The 25,492-nt window shown below is 41.0% G+C and overlaps 7 non-coding genes across 7 annotated transcripts; all 7 read left to right on the top strand.

Annotated features, from left to right (window-relative positions):
- Nucleotides 1–1,307: 1,307 nt before the first annotated feature.
- Nucleotides 1,308–1,401, top strand: TRNAI-UAU (transfer RNA isoleucine (anticodon UAU)). Its single transcript has 2 exons — nucleotides 1,308–1,345; nucleotides 1,366–1,401. It is a non-coding gene; the product is annotated as a tRNA-Ile (tRNA).
- A 7,842-nt stretch (nucleotides 1,402–9,243) lies between these two features.
- On the top strand, nucleotides 9,244–9,316 carry TRNAF-GAA (transfer RNA phenylalanine (anticodon GAA)). The gene has a single exon. It is a non-coding gene; the product is annotated as a tRNA-Phe (tRNA).
- A 518-nt stretch (nucleotides 9,317–9,834) lies between these two features.
- On the top strand, nucleotides 9,835–9,908 carry TRNAI-AAU (transfer RNA isoleucine (anticodon AAU)). The gene has a single exon. It is a non-coding gene; the product is annotated as a tRNA-Ile (tRNA).
- Nucleotides 9,909–19,860: 9,952 nt separating this feature from the next.
- TRNAF-GAA (transfer RNA phenylalanine (anticodon GAA)) lies at nucleotides 19,861–19,933 on the top strand. Its single transcript has one exon. It is a non-coding gene; the product is annotated as a tRNA-Phe (tRNA).
- Nucleotides 19,934–20,451: 518 nt separating this feature from the next.
- Nucleotides 20,452–20,525, top strand: TRNAI-AAU (transfer RNA isoleucine (anticodon AAU)). The gene has a single exon. It is a non-coding gene; the product is annotated as a tRNA-Ile (tRNA).
- A 3,777-nt stretch (nucleotides 20,526–24,302) lies between these two features.
- TRNAF-GAA (transfer RNA phenylalanine (anticodon GAA)) lies at nucleotides 24,303–24,375 on the top strand. Its single transcript has one exon. It is a non-coding gene; the product is annotated as a tRNA-Phe (tRNA).
- A 518-nt stretch (nucleotides 24,376–24,893) lies between these two features.
- Nucleotides 24,894–24,967, top strand: TRNAI-AAU (transfer RNA isoleucine (anticodon AAU)). Its single transcript has one exon. It is a non-coding gene; the product is annotated as a tRNA-Ile (tRNA).
- The last annotated feature ends 525 nt before the right edge of the window (nucleotides 24,968–25,492 follow it).

Raw genomic sequence — 25,492 nt, 5'->3', positions numbered from 1 at the left:
GAGTAAAGTAGGGCTGCAGGTGCTCTCTCTCCCTCTGTATCTCCTCCATCCCCTCTCAATTTCTCTCTGTCTCTATCCAATAATAAATAAATTTTTAAAGTAAAATTATAAAAAATTTAAATAATATTTATTTTCCCTTTTGTTGCCCTTGCTGTTTTTTTTTTTTATTGTTACAGTTATTGTTGTCGTTGTTAGATAGGACATAGAGAAATGGAGAGAGGAGGGGAAGACAGAGAGGGGGAGAGAAAGACACCTGCAGACCTGCTTCACCGCCTGTGAAACAAGCCCCCTGCACCTGGGTAGCAGGGGTTCGAACCTGTATCCTTAGGGTGTCAGGATCCACCCTCTCACCCTTTAGCCAGGCTGAGATACCAGCCTACAGCCCAATAGCCAGTTTTCTCCTTTGCATTGAGGCGAGGGAGAGTCAGAGTCTGCTCGTCTATTCTCTTCTTTCTCTCCTGGCTCCTGAAAGAAGCACCCCTGGTACCTGGGGCTCGAACCGGTATCCATATGCTGGTCCTTGAGCTTTGCGCCACGTACTCTTAACCCGCTGTGCTACCGCCCGACTACCTAAATAAATTAATTTTAAAAAAGAGAGAGAAAGATTTTGTGGACATGGCAGAATCAGGAAGGTCACTCTGTCGCAGAAGCGAACTATCTGTAGCGAACCTCCCAAGAAGACTAAGGTGGAGCAGCAGGGATCGTGGACATCAAAGATATCCTTAATCGATGGACAAGGATGCTTTGATTAAACTCTGAAACAAAGTCATTATAATGACTGTTTTCCTGGAAGAGATGTCTGACTAGCTGACTCTGTGAATCCAATTACATGTTTTAGGTTAATCTTGCAAGGCATCCGGGAAGTATTAAAACGCTAACTGGGAGCGCTGTCAGGAGCCGGGAGAACAGCGGAAAGAAGGCGCCATGGGTTGAGTAACTAGGTGTCCGGATCCACCCAATCAATCACCCTCCAGCCGGGCTGTGATACCACCCCGCAGCCCAACAGCCAGTGTTCGCCTTTGCATTGAGGAGAGGGAGAGTCAGAGTCTGCTCATCCATTCTCTTCTTTCTCTCCTGGCTTCTGAAAGAAGCACCCCTGGATCACTGGGAAATGTGGATCTCGGGTGCGTGGAGGGAGCATCATATACACATGCTTCTGAGAACGACGGCATGTTTTGTATGCTAGGCTAGCCGCAGCAGAGTGAAGCATTGGAAGGTTACGTTCAAACCCATGTATGATGACTCCGGGTCTGCCACTGGTGACTCACGGCTCTGTACAGTGTACACGGAGACATTGAAGAAAGCATGCTCCAGTGGCGCAATCGGTTAGCGCGCGGTACTTATACAGCAGTATATGTGCGGGTGATGCCGAGGTTGTGAGTTCGAGCCTCACCTGGAGCATGTTTTCTTCCCTTTCTGATTTAAGGTGTTTCACTCACATGTATACCCTCCTCCTCTTTATAAATAGAAGCTTAAGAAAATGTTATGTTTTCTATGTTGAAACTGCAGATATTTCCATGATACTTGATGAAAGCTGCCTAAACACAAAACCCAAAAAGCCGAGAGAATGCAAATTGAGTCCATATAAGGGAAATTGGTGTTTCTTTTCTCAGATTAGGAGAATTTAATTTTTTTCCCCTTCCCCTTGCTTAAAGTATTCCTCAGGATTTGGGGGCTGAGGAAGGAAACTTGCCCATGTCCAAAGGCTCTGTTCCCAGGCACCCTTGTCATACATCAGGTTGGCAGGGGTACTGCTGAACTTCACTTGTGAAACCTAAAGCTCCCTTGACCAGAGCTCCTGGCTCCTGATTACTTTGCAGAAAGTTGACTGAGAAGTAGAATATAATTTTCCTCCAGTCCTCCAGCAGTGTAAAATCAGGCATAGGTGGTCAGGCACTCTCTCTCTTTCTTCCTCTCTCTCTCCTCCCCTCACTACCTCCTCCCTTTCATCAGAAAATAAACAAAGGGTCTAGTTTGAGGAATGCATCCATTTGGATGCAAAGTTGTTTTACTTTTTTCCAGTCTTTCCTAGACTGTGCTCCATTTCCCTGGGGTCTCCTTCTCTGCTGTCCCATTAATTAGTATAGCTATTGCCTACAGTTCCTTCCTCAGTTTTCCTCTCATTTAATATGTACATTCGAAAACAACAAGGGCAACCAAAGGGAAAGAAATAGCCTCCAGGAGCAGTGGATTTGTGGTGCAGGCACCGAACCCCAGCTATAACACTGGAGGCAATATATACATATATATATATATATATATATATATATATAATTGTATCTTCTTTATTTCCTTGATCACATCTTTTTTCAAACTCTCTCTCTCTCTCTTTTTTTTTTCCTCTGGCTTTCAGGGTTATTGCTGGGGCTTGGTACCTGCACTGTGAATGTAATGCTCCTGGAAGCTACTTTTTCCCTTTTGTTGCCCTTGTTGTTTATCGTTGTTGTTATTATTATTGTTGTTGTTATTGCAGTCATTGTTGGATAGGACAGAGAGAAAGAAATCGAGAGAGGAAGGGAAGACAGAGAGGGGGAGAGAAAGATAGACACCAGCAGACCTAATTGCAAATAATACAATAGACATAGCTGTTAAATAGTTCTGACCAAAATTTTCACAAGTCTGTGAAACATCAAGACCTGAGGGAAATTTACTATCCTCAATCCAGTCTTCCTGTGCTTTTCATTGCAAATGCAGTCATTCCACATATATTTAATTCTCACTTTTTGCCTGGTCCCTTTTTAGATGCTGAGGTTCCTGTGGAGGAAAAAAAGAAGCCTCTGATCTTCAAAAGCTGAATTTGAGTTGGAAGAAATAAATGATAATCCTTAAAATAAGTGCTTATACAACAAGGGCAACAAAATAGAATAAATAAATAAATAAATAAATATTTTTAAAAGTCTTTAGTAAATAAATAAATAAATGCTTATATGTACTGAGAAAAAGTGGTGATAAGTTTTATGGAAAAAATTAAAACAAGGCCTAGGGTGATAGCATAGAGGTTATGCAAAAACAACTTTGATGCTTGAGACTCTGAGTAATGTCTCAATTTTAATTCCTTGTCCCAATATAAGCCAGAGCTGAGCAGTGTTTTGGGGAAAAAAAAAAAAAAAGGAAGAAGAAATGGCTGTGCTGGGGACAGGTGGTGGCACACCTTGTTAAGCACTCACATCACAGTGCTCAAGGACCCAAGTTCAAGCTCTGGTCCCCACCAGTAGAGGTGAAGCAGAGCTGGGGGTGTCTCTCTGTCTCTCTCCCTCTCTATCTTCCCCTCTCAATTTCTATTTCTATCCAGTAATAAATAAATTAATGATTGAAAAAAGAATTTAAACATAAAATAAAAAGAAATGACTGTGCTGGATTCATTATGTCTTCCCCCCAGCCCCCAATCCTTTTTTTTTTTCCTATTTATTTATTTATTTATTTATTTATTTATTTATTTTGCCTCTAGGGTTATTGCTGGGCCTCGGTGCCTGCACTATGAATCCACTGCTCCTGGAAACTATTTTTTCCCCTTTTGTTGCCCTTGTTCTTTATCATTGCTGTTGTTATTATTACTGTTAGGGTTAAGTCTTCTTGATTGACTGACCACTGAGCATTAAGTAGTGTCCATCCCTATCTTTTTAAATTTTATTTATTTTAAAGTCTATCATGTCAGATATGAGAATAGCTGTTCCTGCCCTTTTTTGTGGGCCACTGCTTGTATGATAGTTTTCCATCCTTTCACTTTGAGTCTGTGTTTGTCTTGTTGAGTTAGCTGGGTTTCCTATACAAGCATATTGTTGGGTTGTGTTTTCTGATCCATCTTCCTACTCTGTGCCTTTTAATAGATGAATTCAGGCCATTGATATTTATTGATATCAAAGATTGAAGATATCTTAACGCTATTCTTGTAGAGTTTTAGAGTGTTCTGATAGATGGCCTATTTATTGTGGTCTGCCTGTTTATAGGAGACCTTTCAGAACTTCTTTTAGGGCAGGCTTGGTGGTAGTTGACTCTTTCAACTGTTGCTTGTCTGAGAAGGTTTTGATGCCTCCATATAGTCTGAATGACAGTCTAGCAGGATACAGTAGTCTTGGTTGAAAGCTTTTCTCATTGAGCACTCCATAGATATCTTGATATTCTCTTCTGGCCTGTAGTGTTTGTGTGGAGAAGCCTGCTGCTAATCTTATGGGTTTTCCTCTGTAGGTGACTCTTTGTTTTTCTCTTGCAGCCTTCAGGATCCTTTCTTTATCCTTATTCCTTCCCATTCTAAATAGTATGTGTCTTGGTGTCATTAAGTTAATTCTGTTTGGGACCCTCTGGGCCTCTTGAACCTTTATGTCTTTGATGTTGTCTAGACTAGAGAAGTTCTCGGCTATTATGTCCTGAAGAATGCTTTCTTCCCCTCCCTCTCTTTCTTCCTCTGGTAAGCCAATAATGCATATATTATCTCTTTTGAAGTCATCCCTTAGGTCTCTGTTGTTGTTTTCAGCATCTCTTAATCTCTTTTTGAGATCTCTTACTTCTTTTTTAGTAGTCTCTAATTCATCCTCAATCTTGCTAATTCTGTCTTCAGCCTCATTGATTCTATTCTCTCTGCCCTCTACTGTTTTCTGGAGTTCATCTATTTTGTGACTCTGTTCTGATACTGTTTTAGCTTGTTCAGCAAGTTGTGTTCTTAGCTCAGCTATTTCAGCTTTCAGCTCCCTAATAACCTTGAGATAATTAGTGTTTTCTTCCAGGGTCTCATTTGTTGTTTTTTAATTTCTGGTGACAATTCTTTCAAACTCTTTACTCACTCCTGTGATTATTTCCTTTACTAGTGTTTGGCTGTTGACCTCATTATTTTGTGCTTCAACCTTTGGGGGGCTTTTAGCTGGACTCTTATCCTGGTTCATTTCCCCAATATTTCTTCTTGAGGTGTAACCATTTTATACAGTTATGTTATGAGGTCCCTCTCTCAGTACTTTTCAAATTACTGATCACTCTTGCCTGGACTGACTTGTGTCTAAGTAAGGTAATTAAAGGGTTCACAGTTGTGGAAATTGTCAGTTATTTCAATATTATTGTAATCCCTGAGTTGGAGCTCAGTGGCTTAAAAGCCTCTTTAGTTCTTTTTCTTCTCTGTAGGCTATGGGAGCCTGAGGGCTTTTAAACTGTAAGTAGGCTTCTTAGCTTAATCACTGACTCTGACCAAAAGATAAAGCAGGGTGGGGCAGAGATAATCCAGTGGTTATGCAAAGAGACTTTCACAGCCCCACCACTAGGCCAGGAGGTATAGATCTTCTGAGTTTCCTCCTTAGTTCTCTGTTCACTGGTGTCAGCACAGGGCCTCCCTGTTGCTGCTCCAGATTCTGAGGGCAGTAGCAGTGGAGACTCAGAGTTGCATTTTATGAGTCTCAGGGGAGTCCTCTCCTCCCTTTAGCTGTCCCCTTGTTGGTGAAACATCTAGAGGTGGTGTCTCAACTGGTAGACTGCTGGACTGTTACCAGCCACTTAATCTCTCCCTAGGCTACTCTCTGTCCAAGAGCCACATGTGTTTGCACTCACCTGTGATTTGATGGGTTCCTGAAGTTGTTCTAGTCCTGCCTTGGTGTGGTCCCAGGTGGTCTCCTTTGGTTCTCCTAGTTGACCTGGGAGAGGAGAGAAATACAGCTGGTGCTGCTCTGTAGCCCTGCCTCTGGAAGTGTGACCTCACTGTTTTGTGCTTCAACCTTTGGGGGGGGCTTTCAGCTGGACTCTTGTCCTGGTTCATTTCTCCAATATTTCTATTGGTTGGTTTAACCATTCTATATAGTATGTTGTGAGGTCGCTCTCTCAGTACTTTTCAAATTACTGATCACTTTTGCCTGGATTGACTTGTGTCTAAGTAAGGTACTTAAAGAGTTCACAGTTCTGGAAACTGACAGTTGTTACAATATTATTTCAGTCCCTGAGTTGGAGCACAGAGGTTGTGCCTCTTTTGTTCTTTTTCTTCCCTGTAGACTATGGGAGCCTGAGGGCTTTTAAAATATAAGTAGGCTTCTAAGCTTAATCACTCTCTTCTGACCAAGAGATAAAGCAGGGTGGGGGAGACATAGCACAGTTGTTATGCAAAGAGACTCTCACACTCCAAGGTTCCAAGGATCCAAAGCTCCAGGCTCAGTTCAGCTTCTCTGCCAAGCAGGGCAGCACTGCTGGGCCCTATGAGTTTCTGAACAGGTCCCATTTATAGCTTTTTTTTTTTTCCATTTTTTTTTCTTTTTACCAGAGCACTGTTCAGCTCTGATTTATGGTGGTGCAGGTGATTGAAACTGGGACTTTGGAGCCTCAGGCATGAGAGTCTCTTTGCAAAAGAGACTCATTATGCTATCTAGTGCTGCCCAGCCAGTATTTTCTGCGGTAATTATTCATCATGTTCTCAGGGGAACAATGTGGAAAGCCTCCCAGTATACAGCCCCACTGTTAGGCCACCAAGGTGTAGCTCTTCTCCTGAGTTTCCTGGTCAGTTCTCTGTTCCCAGATGTCAGCACAGGGCTTCCCCCCTGCTGCTCCAGCCTCTGAGGGCAGGAGCAGTGGAGACTCACAGTTGCATTTGGTGAGTCTTAAGGGAATTCCTCTCCTCCCTTCAGCAGTCTTTTTGTTGGTAAAGCAGACTAGAGGTGGTGCCTCAAGTGGTAAAGTGCTGGACTAGTACTGTGAGGGCCACTGTTACTCCATATTGTCAAAGGCAGCCAAGAAAAACCTCACAATCCAACAGCTGCAGTGCAGCTGCACTTTACACTTGAAAAACTAGTCTCAACGTTTCTATCAGCAGTTGTTCTGTAAATGGAGGTCATGATTGCCCTGAAACCCAAAATTTGCTGGACTGTGGTAAAAAATTCCCTGACAAACAGGTCTGAACTTTAAGTGACCCCCTACCCCCCCAGTGCCCCTTCCTGATGTGGATAAAAAGAATCTGTCTGCATCTCTTTGAGGCTCACAAGCCACTATTGGGAAAGTGCTTGTAGCCCAGGCTTAAGCTTGTTTCAATAAAGGCTCTTGTTTTTGCATGTGACTCTGGCCTCCTGTCTGCAGAATGGGACTTAAACACTGGGCATAACAATTACCAGCTGCTCAATCTCTCCTTAGACTCCTCCCTGTCCATGAGCCACACGTGTTTGCACTCAGCAGTATTTTGTTGGGTTCCTGAAGTTGTTCTATTCCTGGCTTGTTGTGGTCCCAGGTGATCTCCTTTGGTATTCCTAGTTGACCTTGGCAAGGAGAGGAGAGAAACACAGCTGCTGATGCTCTGTAGCCCCGCCTCTGGAAGTCTCCCCAGAGAGCTGTATCAAGGAAGAAAGTAGCTCCCAAATATGGGGAAAGTATATATATGCTGTTAATTGTAAACCCCAACAACATAAAAAAAGAAAATCAAGGGCAACAAAAGCGAAAATAAATAAATATAAATTTTAAATAAAATTAAGAAATAATAATAACCCTACATTTGAAATAATCCAAATGCCCATCAAAATTAGAAAATATAAACAAGTGGTCCAGGAGGAGGGGCAGTGGATAAAGCATCAGACTCTCAAGCATGAGGTCCTGAGTTCAATCCCCAGCAGCACATGTACCAGAGTGATGTATGGCTCTTTCTCTCTCTCTCCTCCTATTTTCTCATTAATAAATAAATAAAATATTGAAAAAAAGAACATATAAACAAATGAAATGGAAATTGATACATAGAAACAAACTGCTCTACAGATTATAAAAGCACAGTTGATTCTGAAAGATAATACTGAGTGCAAGAAGGCAGAATTGTTAATTTTTCCCCAAGAGTTTTCAAGCATCTTTTTTTTTTTTTTTTTAAAGCATTTCCTGGAAGTTGGGCTGTAGTGCCTCGGGTTACCCGCAGGTGGCTCTAAGAGCAAAGGTCAGCATTATGATCCCAGTTGGAGTCCCCCGGGGTCCCCATCAGAAGGGGAGCCTCTTCACAGGCGGTGAAGCAGATCTGCAGGTGTCTATCTTTCTCTCCCCCATCTCCATTTTTCTCTGTCCTATCCAACAACACATCAATAAGAACAACAATAATAACTACAACAATAAAACAACAAGGGCAACAAAAGGGAATAAATAAAATAAATATAAAAAAAAATTTCATCAGAACACTACTAAGTTATAGCTTATAATAGGTTTGAGGACAAAACTTAGGACCTGAAAGCCTCAGGGACTAGAACCATTTGAATGCCCACTATACTGTATATTCAGACACCAAGTTAAGTGTTCTATTTGATTCAGTGTAGATGAAGTTACAACCGCGTCTAGCTTTGAAAGGGCATTAGAGTATATAAGGATGGCAAGGAGTCAGTGATAGTAACACTAAAATAAAAGCCTGTAAAATTCATCACACTCTATGCTTTATGTACCACACTGAAAAATAGAAGAAAAAGAAAGGAAGACAAACAAGTCAATAAAGTATTTGAGCTCCAAACTGGGAAATTTCAAATCCTAAGAAGCTTCTCTTTCTGCAAGAAAGCTTAGAATCACCACAACCCTAAATCTCAGTGTTCTAGTTTTGTTTTTCCCTTTTCTATTACACTCAGGAAATTTTGGTTTTGTTTTGTCACTCTCTGCATTTTTGGGAGGAAGAAAGATTTTTGGGTAGACTTGACATAATTTTCTTCTACTAAATACTCCACAATTTAATTCAATTACTTTTAATTTTCTTATTTATTTATTTATTTTCCCTTTTGTTGCCCTTGTCTTTTTATTGTTGTTGTAGTTATTGTTGTTGTTATCGATGTGGTTGTTGTTGGATAGGACAGAGAGAAATGGAGAAAGGAGGGGAAGACAGAGAGGGGGAGAGAAAGACAGACACCTGCAGACCTGCTTCACCGCCTGTGAAGCGACTCCTCTGCAGTTGGGGAGCCAGGGGCTCGAACCAGTATCTTTACGCCAGTCCTTGCGCTTTGCGCCACTTGCGCTTAACCCACTGCGCTACCGCCCGACTCCCTTTCAATTACTTTTTAATTTTATTTTATTGGGGGGGTTGGTTAATAGATTACAGTACAGTCATTAACACATGGTCATTCTCTCCTTTTTGTACTGGTACAATTATTTTTGAAATGGGGAAAAGCAAGGATGATCTCAGTTTTTCTGGATCGTAATTTGAAGAATTGTAATGAAACTAAGGAAAGATTGTTTGAAAAGACAAAAGGCATATATATTGACAGAAATGTGATGAAATTTATGATAAAGTGAACACCGTGTCAGTGTAGGAAGATCAAGAAAACAGTATGTTCGTGTGCCGAAATAGCTCAGTTGGGAGAGCGTTAGACTGAAGATCTAAAGGTCCCTGGTTCAATCCCGGGTTTCGGCAGTATTTCTTTTAGCTTTGTAAAAAGTGGTTCCCATTTAAGAAGTCTCTGGCAGGCCTCCTATTCCTAGGCGTAAGTGTAAGTTTCCTACAAGCAGTGTTTGGTTTTGGTCACTTAAGGGAAAGTGCCCAGGTTTGTGTTAATCAACTTGGGGTGGGGGTGGGGGGAGAAATCCCTGAAGTTCAAATCACTAAAGAAAAAACTAATGTGCTGTCCAGGACAGACAAATCTGTTAGGAAGAAAGACTCCCTTCAGTCCCATTTGTATTCCTCACAGACAAGGAAACCAGATAGCCTCTGCAGAGAAAAATTTCTCTGGATTTTCTAGTTCAAATCCACAGAACTGAGAAGTTTAAGTTCCTCATTTGAAGCTTATGAGCACGATTGGCGACCCTTTTGAGAGACCTGGCAGTGGCAAAATCTCGCCACTTATATTTAAACAACCTCCGAAATGTTAAGGAACATTTAGTGTGTTAATCTTCTCTTATGTGTACCCTTCCAAAAGAGTAGTAGTGCTATGTGGCCGGTTAGCTCAGTTGGTTAGAGCGTGGTGCTAATAACGCCAAGGTCGCGGGTTCGATCCCCGTACGGGCCATATATTTTACTGTTGTCTGTGGGTAGACATTTTCAGTTCAAGCTTCTACCAAAGACATTTTCCATTACCTCGAAGAGCACTGCTTTTCTCTTTTCTTTTCTCTTCTCTTCTTTTCTCCTTTCTTTCTTTGTCTCTTTGTTTTCCTTTCTTTCTTTTTTTCTTTTCTTTTCTTTTTTTTTCTCGTCTTCCCTGTCCAGGTACTGATGGAATTGGCATTCAGAGTCCTCTGGTCATCTACCCCTAACATTTACCACTCTGAGAGTATGGATAAAATCATTATTATTATCATTACTGGATCAACACTCTTTATAGAGTGCAGAAGGTGGATGATTTGGCTCCTGTTATTGCTTCTCCACTGGACATGGACCTTGGCAGTTCGATCCATACCTCCAGCCTGTTTCTATCTTTTCTTAGTGGGATAGGGCTCTGGAGGGGTGAGCTTCCAGGACACGCTAGTGAGGTCATTTGCCCATGGGGTTCAGAATGAAATCAGGGTGCCATCTACAACTTGGTGTCTGAAAGGCAGTAAAATATAAAGCAGGCCTAAATGTTTAGTAAACAGGAACCAAAGAGTAGAAATGGGATGGAAATATGGATTTTAAGGTGAAAAGAAGCTAGTAAGGGTGGGGGGTGAATAACACAATGCTTATGTAAAGAGACTCCCATACCTAAGGATCCAAGGTCCCATGTTCAGTCCTCTGCACCACCATATGCCAGAGCTGAGCAGTGCTCTGATGAAAACAGACAAACAGGGGAGTCAGGCGGTGGTGCAGCAGATTAAGTGCATGTGGCACAAAGTGTAAGGATCAATGTAAGGATCCTGGTTCCAGCTCCCTGCTCCCTGCTCCCCACCTCCAGGGAAGTTGCTTCACAAGACTTGAAGCAAGTCTGCAGGTGTCAGTCAGCCTTTCTCTCCCCATCTCTATCTTCCCCTCCTCTCTCCATTTCTCTCTGTCCTATCCAACAACGACGACATCAATAACCAAAGCAATGTTAAACAACAAGGGCAACAAAAGGGAAAATCAATAAATATTTTAAAAAATCATAAAAAAAAAGTCAAAGACAAAACTAGGAAGGGGCCTATGACTTTAGTAATTTTTGCCTGAGCTTAATTTAATAACTCACATGGAGGTGGTCTAAAAATATTGTCTGGGAAGATGGTGTCAGAGTTGAGAATAAGACTAGAAAGCTGGATCAGGATAGCGAGGAGCTCCCAAACTAGAAAAAAATATATAAAGTGGTCTGGGACATGGTAAAGTGATAAGTCTTTGGACTCTCAAGCATGAGAATAAATAAATAAATAAGTAAATAAATAAATAAATGCTTATATGTAGTGAGAAAAAGTGGTGATAAGTTTATGGAAAAAAAATGTAAAACAAGGCCCAGGGAGATAGCATAGTGATTATGCAAACAAATTTGATGCCTGAGACTCTGAGTGATGTCTCAGTTTTAATTCCCTGCCTCTATATAAGCCAGAGCTGAGCAGTGCTTTGGGGAAAAAAAAAAAAAAAAGGAAGAAGAAATGGCTGTGCTGGGGACAGGTGGTGGCACACCTTCTTAAGCACTCACATTACAGTGCTCAAGGACCCAGGTTCAAGCTCTGGTTTGCACCAGTAGAGGTGAAGCAGAGCTGGGGGTGTCTCTCTGTCTCTCTCCCTCTCTATCTTCCCCTCTCAATTTCTATTTCTATACAGTAATAAATAAATTAATGATTGAAAAAAAATTTAAACATAAAATAAAAAGAAATGACTGTGCTGGATTCATTATGTCTTTCCTCCTGCCCCCCAATACTTTTTTTTCCTTTCTTTTAATTTTTTTTCTTTTGCCTCTAGGGTTATTGCTGGGCCTTGGTGCTTGCACTATGAATCCACCGTTCTTGGAGACTATTTTGTTTCCCCTTTTGTTGCCTTTGTTGTTTATCATTGCTGTTATTATTACTGCTAGTGTTATTATTGTTCCATAGGACAGAGAGAACTCAAGAGAGGAGGAGAACAGAAAAACCCCTGCAGACCCGCTTCACTGCCTGTGAAGTGACTTCACTGCAGTTGGGGAGCCAGGGGCTCGAACCAGGATTTCTAACGCTGGTCCTTGTGCCTTGTGTGCTCAACCCGCTGTGCTAATGTCCGACTCCCTTGATTTTCTTAATAGGTGGGCAACAGGGGCTCCTGCCTGGACCCTAGCGCATATTAACATGTGAGATTAACCAACTGTGTCACCACCTGATCCCCTTACTTAAAATTTTAACTTACCTTTTGCTAGGCCCTATGTTTTGCACTGAAACAGGATATTCCGTAACAAAATTAGCATCGATTTAGTGACTTTAAAGAACATAGAGTGGTACTGGAAGTGGCATAGAAACTATAAGTGGGACTTAAAACATGACATTCCAAATTCAACACCAGATGTCACATATGTCAGAGTAATGCTTTAATTTTCTTTTCCCTCTTTTTTTTCTTTTCCCCTCTTTATTGTAAACACACACACACACACACCCCTTATAGTCTTACACTATTGTTATTTTTTATTTATTTGATAGAGACAGCCAGAAAATGAGAGGAAGAGGCATATATATATATACAGAGAGAGAGGGAGAGAGAGAGAGAGGAAGACACCTGCAGCATTGCTTTACCACTCATGAAGCTTTCTTCCTGCAGCTGGGGATTGGGGCCTGCACCCTGGTCCATATGCATAGTAACATGTGCATTTTGGTCCTTAGTCTTACACTTTTGTAGGTCAGAACCCAAGATGGTAGTGATTTTGGGGGTATAGCATAATGGTGATGTGAAGAGACTTTCATGCCTGAGACTCTCAAGTCCCAGGTTCAATCCCCCACACCACCATAAGCCAGAGCTGAGCAGTGCTCTGGTAAAAAAAAACAAAACATATATATATGGACTAACTCAAACTGTTGGCAGAATTCTCCCCCCCTTTGATTTTATTTATTTATTTATCACTTCTTTTTTTCCCCCCAGATTCCCATTTAACAATACAACCCCCACTATTTCATTCATCATTTTTCATGGACCTGTATTCTCCCCACCCACCCACTCACCCCAGAGTCTTTTACTTTGGTGTAATACTCCAATTGCATTTCAGGTTGGACTTGTGTTTTCTTTTCTAATCTTGTTTTTCAACTTCGGCCTGAGAGTGAGATCATCCCATATTCATCCTTCTGTTTCTGACTTATTTCACTCAACATGATTTTTTCAAGGTCCATCCAAGATCAGCTGAAAACGGTGAAGTCACCATTTTTTACAGCTGAGTAGTATTCCATTGTGTATATAGACCACAACTTGCTCAGCCACTCATCTGTTGTTGGACACCTGGGTTGCTTCCAAGTTTTGGCTATTACAAATTGTGCTGCCAAGAACATATGTGTACACAGATCTTTTTGGATGGATGTGTTGGGTTCCTTAGGATATATCCCCAGGAGGGGAATTGCAGAGTCATAGGGTAAGTCCATTTCTAGCCTTCTGAGAGTTCTCCAGACTGTTCTCCACAGAGGTTGGACCAATTGACATTCCCACCAGCAGTGCAGGAGGGTTCCTTTGACCCCACACCCTCTCCAGCATTTGCTGCTGTTACCTTTTCTGATGTATGACATTCTCACAGGAGTGAAGTGCTATCTCATTGTTGTCTTGATTTGCATTTCTCTGACAATCAGAGACTTGGAGCATTTTTTCATGTGTTTCTCAGCCTTTTGGATCTCTTCTGTGGTGAATATTCTGTCTAAGTCCTCCCCCCATTTTTGGATGGGGTTATTAGTTGTCTTGTTGTTGAGTCTGGCAAGCTCTTTATATATATTGGTTATTAAACTCTTATCTGATGTATGGCATGTAAAGATCTTCTCCCATTCTGTGAGGGGTCTCTTGGTTTGGGTAGTGGTTTCTTTTGCTGTGAAGAAGCTTTTTAATTTGATGTAGTCCCATAGGTTTATAGTTGCCTTAGTCTTCCTTGTAATTGGATTCATTTCATTGAAAATGTCTTTAAAATTTATGCAGAAAAAAGTTCTGCCAATATTTTCCTCTAAGTATCTGATAGTTTGTGGTCTAACATCCAAGTCCTTGATCCACTTGGAATTTACTTTTGAATTTGGTGAAATACAGTGATTCAGTTTCATTCTTCTGCATGTTTTAACCCATTGTTTCCAACACCATTTGTTGAAGAGACTCTGCTTTCCCCATTTAATAGTCTGGGTGCCTTTGTCAAAGATTAGATGTCCATAGGTGTGGGGCCTCATTTCTGGGCTCTCAATTCTATTCCACTGGTCAGTGTGTCTGTTCATGTTCCAGTACCAAGCAGTTTTGATGACAATGGCCATATAATACAGTTTGAGATCTGGGAGTGTGATGCCTCCGGTTCTGTTCTTTTTTCTCAAGATTGTTTTGGCAATTCTAGGTCTTTTCTGGTTCCAGATAAACATTTGTAGCATTTTTTCTATTCTCCTAAAAAATGTGCTTGGGATCTTGATGGGGATAGCATTAAATTTGTAGATGGCTCTGGGTAATATATTCATTTTGATGATGCTAATTCTTCCAACCCATGAACATGGAATATCTTTCCACTTCTTTGTGTCTTTTTCAATTTCTTTGAGTAGTGACTCATAATTTTCAGTATACAAGTTTTTCACTTCTTTGGTTAGGTTTACTCCTAGATATTTTATTGTTTTTGTTGCTATAGAAAAAGGAACTGATTTCTGGATTTCAATTTCTTCTTAGTGTTTGCATAGAGGAATGCCACTGACTTTTGAATGTTAATTTTATAGCCTGACACCTTACTGTATTGCCTGATGATTTCCAAAAGCTTCTTGCTGGATTCCTTAGGTTTTTCCATGTATACTATCATGTCATCTGCAAATAAGGAGAGTTTGACTTCTTCTCTTCCAATCTGTATCCCTTTAATTCCTTGCTCCTGCCTGATTGCTATGGCAAGAACTTCCAACACTATGTTGAACAGTAATGGTGATAGTTGGCAGCCCTGTCTAGTACCTGATCTGAGGGGAAATGCTTCCAGTTTTTCACCATTGAGTATGATGTTGGCTGTAGGTTTGCTATATATAGACTCCACTATCTTGAGGAATTTTCCATCTATTCCCATTTTTTGTAGTGTTTTGATCATAAAGGGATGTTGTATTTTGTCAAAGGCTTTCTCTGCATCTATTGATATGACCATGTGGTTTTTGGTCTTGCTTTTGTTGATGTGGTGGATCACATGGATTGATTTACGTATATTAAACCAACCTTGCATGCCTGGGATAAACCCCACTTGGTCATGATGAACAATCTTTTTGATATACTGCTGTATCCGGTTGGCTAGAATTTTGTTCAATATTTTCGCATCTATGTTCATCAGAGATATTGGTCTGTAGTTTTCTTTTTTGGTTGTGTCCCTGTCTGCTTTTGGTATCAGGGTGATGTTGGCTTCATAGAAGCTGGCAGGGAGTATTCCAGTGTCTTCAATCTTCTGGAAGACTTTTAAAAGTAGAGGTATTAGTTCTTCTTTGAAGGTTTTGTAGAATTCATTTGTAAAACCATCTGGTCCAGGACTTTTATTTTTGGGGAGATTTTTGATAACTGTTTCAATTTCATTAACTGTGATGGGCCTGTTCATGTTATCCACATCCTCTTTACTTAGTTTTGGAAGTTGGAAATCATTCATTTCTTCCAGGTTCTCTAGCTTGATGGCATATAGTTGTTCATAGAAGCCTCGCATGATATGTTGAATTTCTGCAGTGTCTGTTGTAATATCTCCTCTTTCATTTACTATCCGATTTATTTGGGTCTTCTCCCTTTTTTGTTTTGTGAATCTGGCTAAAGGTTTGTCGATTTTGTTTACTCTTTCAAAGAACCAACATTTACTTTCATTGATCTTTTGTATGATTTTCCTATTCTCAATGTTATTTATTTCTGCCCTAACTTTAGTGATTTCTGTCCTTTTGGTTGCTTTAGGATTCCTTTGTTGTTCTTCTTCTAGGTCTTTAAGATGTGCAATCAGGCTGTTTATTTGTGCCTTTTCTTGTTTCCTAATGTGTGCTTGTATAGCTATGAACTTCCCTTTTAGGACTACTTTAGCTGTGTCCCAAATATTTTGATAGCTTGTGTCTTCTTTTTCATTGAACTCTCGAAACATTTTGATTTCTTCCTTGATTTCCTCTTTGACCCAGAAGTTGTTAAGAAGTGTACTGTTGAGCTTCCACATTTTGGGACTGTTACTAATCTTTTGTTTATTGTTAAGTGTTAGTTTAATTCCACTGTGGTCTGAGAAGATGCTTGGGATGATTTCAGTGCTCTTGAATTGGCTGATGCTGTCTTTGTGGCCTAACATATGGTCTATCCTTGAGAATGATCCATGTGGATTTGAGTAAAATGTGTATTCCAGTTTCTTGTGATGAATGACTCTGAAAATGTCTAATAGTTCTAGTTTATCTCTTCATTTAGCTCCCTTGTGTCTTTACTGATTTTCTGCCTGGATGATCTGTCAAGCTGAGAGAGTGGGGTGTTGAAATCCCCTACTATGACTGTGTTGATGTTAATATATTGCTGTAGCTCTTTCAGTAGAAGTTTGATGTATTTAGATGGCTTCTCATTGGGTGCATAGATATTAATAATTGTTAAGTCCTCTTGATTGACTGATCCTCTGAGCATTAAGTAGTGTCCATTCCTATCTTTTTTAATCTTATCTATTTTAAAGTCTATCATGTCAGATATGAGAATAGCTGTTCCTGCCCTTTTTTGTGGGCCATTGGCTTGTATGATAGTTTTCCATCCTTTCACTTTAAGTCTGTGTTTGTCTTGTTGAGTTAGGTGAGTTTCCTGTAGACAGCATATTGTTGGGTTGTGTTTTCTGATCCATCTTCCTACTCTGTGTCTTTTAATAGGTGAATTCAGGCCATTGACATTTATTGATATCAAAGATTGAAGATATTTTAACGCCATTCTTGTAGAGTTTTAGAGTGTTTTGATATATGTCCTATTTGTGGTGGTCTGGTTGTTTATAGGAGACCTTTCAGAACTTCTTTCAGGGCAGGCTTGGTGATGGTTGCTTCCTTCAACTGTTGCTTGTCTGAGAAGGTTTTGATGCTTCCATCTAGTCTGAATGACAGTCTAGCAGGATATAGTATTCTTGGCTGAAAGCCTTTCTCATTGAGCACTCGATAGATATCTTGCCATTCTCTTCTGGCCTGTAGTGTTTGTATGGAGAAGTCTGCTGCTAATCTTATGGGTTTTCCTTTGTAGGTGACTCTTTGTTTTTCTCTTGCAGCCTTGAGGATCCTTTCTTTATCCTTATTCCTTTCCATTCTAAGTATGACATGTCTTGGTGTCTTTAGGTCTGGTTTAATTCTGTTTGGGACCCTCTGGGCTTCTTGAATCTTTATGTCTTTGGTGTTGTCTAGACTAGAGAAATTTTCAGCTATTATGGCCTGGAGAATGCTTTCTTCCTCCCCTTCTCTTTCTTCCTCTGGTAAGCCAATAATGCGTATATTGTTTCTTTTGAAGTCATCCCATAGGACTCTGTTGTTGTTTTCAGCATCTCTTAATCTCTTTTTGAGATCTCTTACTTCTTTTTTAGTTGTCTCTAATTCATCCTCAATCTTGCTAATTCTGTTTTCAGCCTCATAGATTCTATTCTCTCTGCCCTCTACTGCTTTCCGGAGTTCATCTTTTTTGTTGCCCTGCCCTGATATGGTTTTAGCTTGTTCAGCTAGTTGCCTTCTTAGCTCAGCGATTTCAGCTTTCAGCTCTCTAATAACCATGAGATAATTAGAATTTTCTTCCATTTTCTCATTTGTTGTTCCTGCATTTCTGATTACAATTTTTTCAAATTCTTTACTCACTCCTACTATTATTTCCTTAGCTAATGTTTGGATGTTGAACTTGTTGTTTTGTGCTTCACCCTCTGGAGGACTTTTAGCTGGACTCTAGTCCTGGTTCGAGTCTCCAATATTTTTTCTTGTTGTTTTAACCATTTTATATATGTTAACAGTTTTTTCAATCCCTGAGTTGGAGCTCAGTGGTGTAAAAGCCTCTTTTTTTTTCTTCCCTGTAGGCTATGGGAGCCTGAGGGCTTTTAAACTATCAATAGGCTTCTTAGCTTAATCACTGACTCCTGACCAAGAGATAAAGCAGGGTGTGGCAGAGATAATCTAGTGGTTATGCAAAGAGACTTTCACAGCCCCTCAGCTATGCCACCGAGGTATAGGTCTTCTCCTGAGTTTCCCGGTTAGATCTCTGTCCCCTGGTGTCCCTCCCTGTTGCTGCTCCAGATTCTGAGGGTAGTAGCAATGGAGACTCAGAGTTGCACTTGGTGAGTCTCTGGGGAGTCCTTTCCTCCCTTCAGCTGTCCCCTTGTTGGTGGAGCAGACTGGAGGTGGTGTCTCCACTGATAAACTGTTGAACTGTTAGCAGCCACTTAATCTCTCTTTAGGCCCCTCTCTCCTCTCTGTCACCAGCCACACGTGTTTGTACTCACGGGTGATTTACTGGGTTCCTGTGTTCATTCTAGTCCTGTCTTGTTTCGGTCCTGGTGGTCTCCTTTGTTATTCCTACTCTATCCGGGAGAGGAGAGGAGAGGAGAGAAAGTGATCTGCTGCTTGTAACTCCGCCTCCGGAAGTCGAATCTATTTATCACTTCTAATCAGTATTATACTGGAGGTTCTAGACATCAGACTAGAGTAAGAAAATAAATTGTAAAGACTATAAAGAAGGTGTGGCTTCCCATCAGCTGGGGCCCTATTCTGTGAGTCCTGAGACTCCCAAACAGACATGATAGACCTAGACCTCAAATAAATCCCTCTCTCCATTGTTACTGGTCATCTCTATCAGGAACAACACAATAGACCCCTTTGTGGGCCCCCATAGGACCTTGACCTCAACTTGGATCAACAATGGTAGAGAATATTCCATCCTCTGAAGGGAGGCTGGACAATATACTCTATGCTACAGCTGAGGAAATTGTGTCCTGATATTGGGGCAGCTTGGGACGTTCCTACTTATGACCACAAAATGTGAGCTCAGATCTACAGGGATGCAGAGGTCACATAGGCTCCTAAGCTGGATATGGGCCCCAGATAACATCAGATCGCTTGTCAACATTATTTAGACACCTTATACACAGAGGGAAAGATAGAAGTGAAACGACGCCCCTGCAGGTGGGGAGCCAGGGGCTTGAACCGGGGTTCTCCCACTTTGCATCACATGTGCTTAACCCACTGTGCTACCACCCAACTCCCTGTTTTTCACTTTTCTATTACACTCAGGATATTTTGGCTTTGTTTCGTTACTCTCTGCATTTTTGGGAGGGAGAAAGATTTTTGGGTAGACGACATAATTTTCTTCTACTAAATAGTCCACAATTTAATTCAATTACTTTTTAATTTTTTAATTAATTAATTAATTTATTTATTTTCCCTTTGTTTTTGCCCTTGTTGTTTTATTGTGGTAGTCATTATTGTTGTTGTTATTGATGCTTTGTTGTTGGATAGGACAGAGAGAAATGGAGAGAGGAGGGGGAGACAGGGAGAGAGAAAGATAGACACCTGCAGACCTGCTTCACTGCTTGTGAAGCGACTCCCCTGCAGGTGGGGAGCCGGGGGCTTGAACCGAGACCCTTATGCCGGTCCTTGTGCTTTGCGCCACCTGCGCTTAACCGCTGCGCTACCGCCCGACTCCCTTTAATTTTATTTTATTGGGGGGGGGTTGGTTAATAGTTTACAGTACAGTCATTGACACATGATAATTCTCTCCTTTTTGTACTGGTACAATTATTTTTGAAATGGGGTAAAGAAAGGATGATCTCAGTTTTTCTGGATCATAATATGCAGAATTGTAATGAAACTAAGGAAAGATTGTTTGAAAAGACAAAAGGCATATATATTGACAGAAATGTGATGAAATTTATGATAAAGTGAACACCGTGTCAGTGTAGGACGATCAAGAAAAAAGTATGTTTATGTGCCGAAATAGCTCAGTTGGGAGAGCGTTAGACTGAAGATCTAAAGGTCCCTGGTTCAATCCCGGGTTTCGGCAGTATTTCTTTTAGCTTTGTAAAAAGTGGTTCCCATTTAAGAAGTCTCTGGCAGGCCTCCTATTCCTAGGCGTAAGTGTAAGTTTCCTACAAGCAGTGTTTGGTTTTGGTCACTTAAGGGAAAGTGCCCAGGTTTGTGTTAATCAACTTGGGGTGGGGGTGGGGGGAGAAATCCCTGAAGTTCAAATCACTAAAGAAAAAACTAATGTGCTGTCCAGGACAGACAAATCTGTTAGGAAGAAAGACTCCCTTCAGTCCCATTTGTATTCCTCACAGACAAGGAAACCAGATAGCCTCTGCAGAGAAAAATTTCTCTGGATTTTCTAGTTCAAATCCACAGAACTGAGAAGTTTAAGTTCCTCATTTGAAGCTTATGAGCACGATTGGCGACCCTTTTGAGAGACCTGGCAGTGGCAAAATCTCGCCACTTATATTTAAACAACCTCCGAAATGTTAAGGAACATTTAGTGTGTTAATCTTCTCTTATGTGTACCCTTCCAAAAGAGTAGTAGTGCTATGTGGCCGGTTAGCTCAGTTGGTTAGAGCGTGGTGCTAATAACGCCAAGGTCGCGGGTTCGATCCCCGTACGGGCCATATACTTTACTGTTGTCTGTGGGTAGACATTTTCAGTTCAACCTTCTACCAAAGACATTTTCCATTACTTCGAAGAGCACTGCTTTACTCTTTTCTTTTTCTCTTCTCTTCTTTTCTCCTTTCTTTCTTTGTCTCTTTGTTTTCCTTTCTTTCTTTTTTTCTTTTCTTTTCTTTTTTTTTCTCGTCTTCCCTGTCCAGGTACTGATGGAATTGGCATTCAGAGTCCTCTGGTCATCTACCCTTAACATTTACCACTCTGAGAGTATGGATAAAATCATTATTATTATCATTACTGGATCAACACTCTTTATAGAGTGCAGAAGGTGGATGATTTGGCTCCTGTTATTGCTTCTCCACTGGACATGGACCTTGGCAGTTCGATCCATACCTCCGGCCTGTTTCTATCTTTTCTTAGTGGGATAGGGCTCTGGAGGGGTGAGCTTCCAGGACACGCTAGTGAGGTCATTTGCCCTTGGGGTTCAGAATGAAATCAGGGTGCCATCTACAACTTGGTGTCTGAAAGGCAGTAAAATATAAAGCAGGCCTAAATGTTTAGTAAACAGGAACCAAAGAGTAGAAATGGGATGGAAATATGGATTTTAAGGTGAAAAGAAGCTAGTAAGGGTGGGGGGTGAATAACACAATGCTTAAGCAAAGAGACTCCCATACCTAAGGATCCAAGGTCCCATGTTCAGTCCTCTGCACCACCATATGCCAGAGCTGAGCAGTGCTCTGATGAAAACAGACAAACAGGGGAGTCAGGCGGTGGTGCAGCAGATTAAGTGCATGTGGCACAAAGTGTAAGGATCAATGTAAGGATCCTGGTTCCAGCTCCCTGCTCCCTGCTCCCCACCTCCAGGGAAGTTGCTTCACAAGACTTGAAGCAAGTCTGCAGGTGTCAGTCAGCCTTTCTCTCCCCATCTCTATCTTCCCCTCCTCTCTCCATTTCTCTCTGTCCTATCCAACAACGACGACATCAATAACCACAGCAATGTTAAACAACAAGGGCAACAAAAGGGAAAATCAATAAATATTTTAAAAAATCATAAAAAAAAAGTCAAAGACAAAACTAGGAAGGGGCCTATGACTTTAGTAATTTTTGCCTGAGCTTAATTTAATAGCTCACATGGAGGTGGTCTAAAAATATTGTCTGGGAAGATGGTGTCAGAGTTGAGAATAAGACTAGAAAGCTGGATCAGGATAGCGAGGAGCTCCCAAACTAGAAGAAAATATATAAAGTGGTCTGGGACATGGTACAGTGATAAGTCTTTGGACTCTCAAGCATGAGAATAAATAAATAAGTAAGTAAATAAATAAATAAATGCTTATATGTAGTGAGAAAAAGTGGTGATAAGTTTATGGAAAAAAAAATGTAAAACAAGGCCCAGGGAGATAGCATAGTGATTATGCAAACAAATTTGATGCCTGAGACTCTGAGTGATGTCTCAGTTTTAATTCCCTGCCTCTATATAAGCCAGAGCTGAACAGTGCTTTGGGGAAAAAAAAAAAAAAAAAAGGAAGAAGAAATGGCTGTTCTGGGGACAGGTGGTGGCACAGAGCTGGAGGTGTCTCTCTGTCTCTCTCCCTCTCTATCTTCCCCTCTCAATTTCTATTTCTATCCAGTAATAAATAAATAAATGATTAAAAAATAATTTAAACTTAAAATAAAAAGAAATGACTGTGCTGGATTCATTGTTTTTCCTCCCACCCCCCAATACATTTTTTCCCTTTCTTTTAATTTTTTTTTTTTTTGCCTCTAGGGTTATTACTGGGCCTCAATGCCTGCACTATGAATCCACTGCTCTTGGAGACTATTTTTTTCCTCTTTTGTTGTCCTTGTTGTTTATCATTGCTGTTGTTATTATTACTGTTAGTGTTATTATTGTTCGATAGTTCAGAGAGAAATGGAGAGAGGAGGGGACAGAAAGACCCCTGCAGACCTGCTTCACCGCCTGTGAATTGACTTCACTGCAGTTGGGGAGCCAGGGGCTCGCAGGTCCTTGTGCCTTGTGTGCTCAACCCACTGTGCTACTGCCTGACTCCCTTGATTTTCTTAATAGGTGGGCAACAGGGGCTCCTGCCTGGACCCTAGCGCATATTAACATGTGAGATTAACCAACTGTGTCACCACCTGATCCCCTTACTTAAAATTTTAACTTACCTTTTGCTAGGCCCTATGTTTTGCACTGAAACAGGATATTCCGTAACAAAATTAGCATCGATTTAGTGACTTTAAAGAACATAGAGTGGTACTGGAAGTGGCATAGAAACTACAAAGTGGGACTGTCTCTCTCTATATATATATATTGTCTCTCTCTCTATATATATATATTGTCTCTCTCTCTCTCTATATATATATAAATATATATATATATATATAGAGAGAGAGAGCGCGCGCGAGGAAGACACCTGCAGCATTGCTTTACCACTCATGAAGCTTTCTTCCTGCAGCTGTGGATTGGGACCTGCACCCTGGTCCATATGCATTGTAACATGTGCATTTTGGTCCTTAGTCTTACACTTTTGTAGGTCAGAACCCAAGATGGTAGTAGTTTTGGGGGTATAGCATAATGGTGATGCAAAGAGACTTTCATGCCTGAGTCTCTCAAGTCCCAGGTTCAGTCCCCCACACCACCATAAGCCAGAGCTGAGCAATGCTCTGGCAAAAGAAAAAAAAAAAAATTATGGACTAAGTCAAACTGTTGGCAGAATTCTCCCCCCTTTTCATTTTATTTATTTATTTATTTATTTATTTATCACTTCTAATCAGTGCTATACTGGAGGTTCTAGACATCAGACTAGAGTAAGAAAATAAATTGTAAAGACTATAAAGAAGGTGTGGCTTCCCATCAGCTGGGGCCCTATTCTGTGAGTCCTGAGACTCCCAAACAGACATGATAGACCTAGACCTCAAATAAATCCCTCTCTCCATTGTTACTGGTCATCTCTATCAGGAACAACACAATAGACCCCTTTGTGGGCCCCCATAGGACCTTGACCTCAACTTGGATCAACAATGGTAGAGAATATTCCATCCTCTGAAGGGAGGCTGGACAATATACTCTATGCTACAGCTGAGGAAATTGTGTCCTGATATTGGGGCAGCTTGGGACGTTCCTACTTATGACCACAAAATGTGAGCTCAGATCTACAGGGATGCAGAGGTCACATAGGCTCCTAAGCTGGATATGGGCCCCAGATAACATCAGATCGCTTGTCAACAATATTTAGACACCTTATACACAGAGGGAAAGATAGAAGTGAAACGACGCCCCTGCAGGTGGGGAGCCAGGGGCTTGAACCGGGGTTCTCCCACTTTGCATCACATGTGCTTAACCCACTGTGCTACCACCCAACTCCCTGTTTTTCACTTTTCTATTACACTCAGGAAATTTTGGTTTTGTTTCGTTACTCTGCATTTTTGGGAGGGAGAAAGATTTTTGGGTAGACAACATAATTTTCTTCTACTAAATAGTCCACAATTTAATTCAATTACTTTTTAATTTTATTTTATTGGGGGGGTTGGTTAATAGATTACAGTACAGTCATTGACACATGGTCATTCTCTCCTTTTTGTACTGGTACAATTATTTTTGAAATGGGGAAAAGCAAGGATGATCTCAGTTTTTCTGGATCATAATATGCAGAATTGTAATGAAACTAAGGAAAGATTGTTTGAAAAGACAAAAGGCATATATTTTCACAGAAATGTGATGAAATTTATAAAGTGAACCACTGTGTCATTGTAGGAAGATCAAGGAAACAGCATATTTGTTTGCCGAAATAGCTCAGTTGGGAGAGCGTTAGACTGAAGATCTAAAGGTCCCTGGTTCAATCCCGGGTTTCGGCAGTATTTCTTTTAGCTTTGTAAAAAGTGGTTCCCATTTAAGAAGTCTCTGGCAGGCCTCCTATTCCTAGGCGTAAGTGTAAGTTTCCTACAAGCAGTGTTTGGTTTTGGTCACTTAAAGGAAAGTGCCCAGGTTTGTGTTAATCAACTTGGGGTGGGGGTGGGGGGAGAAATCCCTGAAGTTCAAATCACTAAAGAAAAAACTAATGTGCTGTCCAGGACAGACAAATCTGTTAGGAAGAAAGACTCCCTTCAGTCCCATTTGTATTCCTCACAGACAAGGAAACCAGATAGCCTCTGCAGAGAAAAATTTCTCTGGATTTTCTAGTTCAAATCCACAGAACTGAGAAGTTTAAGTTCCTCATTTGAAGCTTATGAGCACGATTGGCGACCCTTTTGAGAGACCTGGCAGTGGCAAAATCTCGCCACTTATATTTAAACAACCTCCGAAATGTTAAGGAACATTTAGTGTGTTAATCTTCTCTTATGTGTACCCTTCCAAAAGAGTAGTAGTGCTATGTGGCCGGTTAGCTCAGTTGGTTAGAGCGTGGTGCTAATAACGCCAAGGTCGTGGGTTCGATCCCCGTATGGGCCATATACTTTACTGTTGTCTGTGGGTAGACATTTTCAGTTCAAGCTTCTACCAAAGACATTTTCCATTACTTCGAAGAGCACTGCTTTACTCTTTTCTTTTTCTCTTCTCTTCTTTTCTCCTTTCTTTCTTTGTCTCTTTGTTTTCCTTTCTTTCTTTTTTTCTTTTCTTTTCTTTTTTTTTCTCGTCTTCCCTGTCCAGGTACTGATGGAATTGGCATTCAGAGTCCTCTGGTCATCTACCCTTAACATTTACCACTCTGAGAGTATGGATAAAATCATTATTATTATCATTACTGGATCAACACTCTTTATAGAGTGCAGAAGGTGGATGATTTGGCTCCTGTTATTGCTTCTCCACTGGACATGGACCTTGGCAGTTCGATCCATACCTCCGGCCTGTTTCTATCTTTTCTTAGTGGGATAGGGCTCTGGAGGGGTGAGCTTCCAGGACACACTTGTGAGGTCATTTGCCCATGGGGTTCAGAATGAAATCAGGGTGCCACTTGGTGTCTGAAAGGCGGTAAGA

This window comes from Erinaceus europaeus, chromosome 4 (assembly GCF_950295315.1).
Source record: "Erinaceus europaeus chromosome 4, mEriEur2.1, whole genome shotgun sequence".
NCBI lineage: Eukaryota > Metazoa > Chordata > Mammalia > Eulipotyphla > Erinaceidae > Erinaceus > Erinaceus europaeus.
Note: the sequence above shows the minus strand (reverse complement) of the source record. Positions and strands in the feature narration are given on the sequence as shown.